The sequence below is a fragment of the Lotus japonicus genome, chromosome 2 (assembly GCF_012489685.1).
Source record: "Lotus japonicus ecotype B-129 chromosome 2, LjGifu_v1.2".
Taxonomy (NCBI): domain Eukaryota; kingdom Viridiplantae; phylum Streptophyta; class Magnoliopsida; order Fabales; family Fabaceae; genus Lotus; species Lotus japonicus.
This window is the reverse complement of record NC_080042.1, coordinates 80362865-80368180: the sequence shown is the minus strand read 5'-3', so window position 1 is coordinate 80368180 and position 5316 is coordinate 80362865.

Here is a 5316-nt window from a genome sequence, read left to right as displayed (position 1 = left end):
TTAAGCCAATCTAATATGATTCAATTCGCGAATACCCCTAATAAGCATTGTGGCATAATAGTTAACCTTTGGTACGTAAAATCATTTTGAGTGCGCGGTTCTAACAACTCAGATTTTATAGTTAGCGAATTGGTTAAAAGATTAGATACAATGTTCTAATCAATGACTTGATTGTGATTTCGCATTCTATTGTTCTAATCATCCACCATAAATGCCACTGGACATTAGCTATTTAGGTTAGCCTGAATAACAATATTGGATTTAGTGTCATTCAAAATTCGAAAAAGACCCAAAACTCATATATTAATATAAAAACAAAAAAAGGAAGAGATACGTGTGATGAATGTGGGACTAGAGCTAAATTATTGGCCAAATATACACACATGATTTGATTATTGAAGCCCCCTGATCATCATAGGAGAGTGATTGAACGGTGATGATGAGAAAACAGAGGAAGTAGATTCTAAGACGTGTAACAAAGGATCCCTCCTAATCATCGTTCTCATCTTCTTTCTGTAAAGCTCACCTTATATATTAAACCCTGGCTGGCTTTTGACCGTTGACTGAGGAGAGGCACGTGCGCCGCATCGTTCCTTCTTTTCTTTCAAAAACGATGATTTCGGCGACGCACGTGCACTCTCTTGTCCCGACATGTAGTAACATAATCATGCCTTAACTGTTTCACTTTATGTTTGTTTATTGCTGCTCCCTCCTGTTTTTCTTAATTAATCAACCTGCTTTGAATATATCCCACTTCCCCCTTTAAACTAATCTCTCACTTAGTTAATTTTATCGTATAGCCACGTTCATCATATCATATAGTAAATTCAAGTGGTCCCGGAAACTTTGCACGTGACATGCCTAAACTGTAACTTCAATTTAAAGCTCTTTTATTTTAACCATACAGACACAGTACTGTGAATGAGAATCAAATTGCGTATAGTATTGGTAATTTATTATGATAAGTATCACAGTTGTTGCTTACTCAACACCGCCATCAATTGCAAATGCAGATTGAAAAAAAAAGTTAAAAATTGCCTAACTAAATGTGATGAAAGCTAAAAATCATCTATAAATTAGTTTATATTTAAATAAAAATAAACTATGATTTTGATCTGTTAATTTTTTAAATTAAGTACATTCTTAAATATAGCAATATTACTTTTTAACACAAAAAAATGCGACAATATATTGTCCGGCAATTTAACACAAAAAATGCTACATTTGCCATGTACTTTTTTTTAGAATAAGGTTTTTTTTCCAATTGAAAACATTTCATTGATAACATCGGGTTGGATCATAATTCGAGAGGGTAGTCCAACTAGTTGGGTAAAGCCAACGGAGAATTACAAGTTAATTTCTTGCACTTGAGCTCATAACTACTTTGCACACCTAACAAAAAATAACCCAAGAAGACTTAAACTTGTAACACTGAGTCCACAACCATAGGTCGGACAAACCCTCATCCAACCGCAGAGAGAAGATGACGGTGGTGTTTACACCAAATTTTGGTAAAACAAATAGAGAATCCAATGATCAATCTAGGGACTGGATTCGAGTCCAATGGGTGAAATCTCATTTACTTTGCATTTCAATTCATATTGTTTCATCTTTTCTTATTTTTTCTCTTTTATTTTTCCTTCATTTGTCTCAATTTCTTTACTTCAACCTGTTCTTTATGAAAAAATCTGGAATTGACACTCAAACGTTTTCACCAAAGAACCCAAGAGGACTCGAATCCAGTCCCTAGATTGATCATTGGATTCTCTATTTGTTTTACCAAAATTTGGTGTAAACAAATTGGCACGCCCAGTGGGACCTCTTTGTGAAAATAGTTGTTGAATTCGGTTATCATTCAAACTTACTTAACCCACGTTTATGCGTTTAAGAAGTGGAAGACTAGTAAGTATGGCGAATGGTAGATCGAGAAGTGGTAATTCCCCTCCCGCGAATACTGGACCTTCGGCAAATCAAACCGGAAATCCCGGTGCTGGAGTGAATGTTGAGGGAAATGCCTTGAACTCTGGAACGGCACAGGCAACAACGACCAATGTGGCCGAAAATGTTATACCTGTGGTGACGCAAGCGGCTACAGTGCCCTCTCCGACGACTCCAGTCGTATCACAAATGGTTGCTGGGGCATCTCGCCCTCAACCGGTGAACATGCCGGTGAATCCGCCATTTGGGATGCCTCCAGGGTTAATGGCTGGAGTAGGGACATTTCCTGCCATATATTCAGATAACGTAATGTCAGTCGGATCCCCGAGGAATCAACACCAGGCTTCGGCCTCCAACGTCGGGGGTCGAAATAATATTTATCCTCAGGGGATGGCAGGGGCGAGTGTCAACCATTTAGGGACTTCGTTGACAAATACCTCTGTTAACGTATTGAGGCAACAAATGGATGATAGTAACCACGAAATGGTGAATATGTTGGCCCAACAAATAGGAACTGTGTTTAATCCTTTAATCCAAAACACAAATGAGTCGTATCAGCAGTTGACGAGACAAATGGGTCGAATTGCTGACGCTTTTGGAGTCCCTCGAAACGAGGTGGCGAATCCTGTGGGGGTAGCGGCGAATAATGCCGTCGAAATAAATGCGGTTCCTCAGAATGTTCCGTTTCAAGCAAATGCCGAGGTGGCGGTAGTGCAAGGTCGAAATCAATTGGATAACCTTGGTGGCCAAATGCCTCTGAACATTGAAAATCCTATCTTAATAAATCGGAATATGGATGCAGATAGGGTAGTCGAGAGAGTTAGACAAAATAACGTTAGGGGGCATCAAAATATAGCAGGCATAGTCGAACAGTTATTGAACCAACATGGATTCAATGTGGGTTATGCAAATCGACCCCATTTTGCTTCGGCTTTCTCCGAATTCGTCCTGCAAACAGAATTGCCTAGAGGATGGAAAGTTCCTAAGTTCACCAAGTTCTCGGGGGATACTGGAGAGTCGACAGTCGAACATATCGCTAGGTACCAAATAGAAGCAGGGGATATAGCAAATAATGAGAACCTGAAGATGAAATATTTTCCGAGCTCTTTGACTAAAAATGCTTTTACTTGGTTTACTACTTTGTTGCCTAATTCAATCCATAATTGGGCTCAGTTAGAGAGAGTTTTTCACGAACAGTTCTTCAGGGGTGAGTCGAAAGTCAGTCTGAAGGAATTGGCCAGCGTGAAAAGAAAATTCAAAGAAACCATAGATGATTACTTGAATAGGTTCAGACAAATGAAGTCGAAGTGCTTCACTCAGGTCCCAGAACATGAGTTAGTCGAAATGGCGGCTGGCGGCCTAGACTACTCAATTCGTAAGAAGATAGATACCCAACATCTTAGGGACATGGCTCAATTGGCTGACAGGGTCAGACAGATTGAAAATTTGAAGCTCGAAAAAGAAAAATTTAATAGAGTTCCCAAGAAGGGTAAAGTTGCGTTCGTCGAAAGTTGCGAATATGAAGTCGATTATGACTCTTATCCAGGCAACTGTGATGATATCGAACAGCAGGAGGTTGATGTGGCCGAATTGGTATCAGGACCTCCTTATGTTTGTAGGATGTTAAAACCCTATGAATCTAAAAATGCGGAAACAAACAAAGGTGTTGGTAAATTTCCTGTGAAAGCGTATAATTTCGATGTTACTAAATGCGACGCGATTTATGATATTCTGTTAAAAGATGGTCAAATTAAAGTATCTCCTGATCAAAAAGAAGTACCTTTCGACCAAAGGAAAGGAAAAAAGTTTTGCAAGTTTCATAATGTATTCAGTCACTGGACTAATAATTGTGTACGTTTCAGGGATCTGGTGCAAACTGCAATCAAAGAAGGACGGCTCAAGTTCGAGGAAAAGGATAAGGCTGCTATGAAGATTGATTCTGACCCAATGCAAATTGGCAACGCCAATTACGTCGAGCCAGCCGGGATAATGATGGTTGAGTTGTCTGATTTGAATCAGGTTGCTACTGGAGGAGATGATATCGAAGCTGTGGGGCCTACTCCAGGGATGGAGAAGGTCGAATTGTCTGAAGAGGGAATGGATGCTCCTTCCGTGGAAGAAGATGTCGAAACAGCTAAGAAGGTGGTTTACCCTCGGTCGGAGGAAAGCCTGTTGGAATTCCTGCAGCGTTGCCAAAAGTCTTACTCTGAAGTGATGTTGTGCCCAAGGTGCAGTGTCGTGTTTGACAAGGTGGCTGCTCAAGCTATAGAAGATGCTGAAATCAAGAAACGCCGCGCAGTAATACCGGAAAGGCCTCCTAGTTTTGGGTCCAGAGGACGAGCTGATTCTCCCTTCATAAGGGGAAGGGGAACTTTTGGGTTCGGAAGAGGGCGTGGTCGAACTTATATGCCACCAAGTCGAGTTCCGTTCAACAAGTGGATGGCAAGGGGTCAGGCGCCTCACCCTAAGGTTAAGGTGGTCGAATTGGGAAGTGGGTCTGCCTATATGGATAATTCTCGAAATCATAAGAATTATACCTATGTCCCAAGGCCGTATCTAGGTCGAAACCCAATGACAAAAACTCAATGGAGGCGTCACCAGAGGGAGAAAGCCTTCGAGGCAGGCCAATCCAGTTCTGAAAGGCCAGTCAAGTACCAACTTTTGGGCCAAAGTGGTGGGGCTCCTATGGTTCCTATTCAGGTGATTAAGCAGAGTATGAAGAATGCTGGGAATTGGGTGACTACAAACCAGGCAAAAGGGAAAGAGGAACAGTCTGAAGATGTCGAAATGAAGGACAACTTTGAAATGTTGGAGTCTGAGTTTGAGTCCATGTGCAGCTTAGTCTCGATCCTTCCAGAAGAGTTCGATGTGAAAACTGAAATCACTGATGATGAAGAGGATTACTACGTCGAGGAGGATGATGACAATCCACTGTGCTATTATGTGATGACTAAAGGAGGAATCGAAGATGATTGTGCTGTTTTCAAGAAACCAGATATGGAGATGAAAAAGCATTTGAAACCGCTTTTTGTGTGGGCCCGCATTGAAGGAGTAGGCGTCAATAAAGTCTTGGTTGATGGCGGAGCCGCCATAAATTTGATGCCAAAGTTTCTGCTTAAGAAGATTGGGAAATCTGTCGAGGATTTGCAACCTCATAACATGATGTTGACTGATTACGAGGGAAAAACTTCTAAGTCTTTGGGAATGTTATTGGTGGACACCACAATTGGTACTGTTTCTCGACCTACTCTGTTCGTGGTAGTGCCATCGAAAGCAAACTACAATCTGTTGCTAGGACGAGAATGGATTCATGGGGTGGGAGCTGTGCCGTCCTCCCTTCATCAAAAGCTGTCAATTTGGAGGCCAGATGGGGTGGTC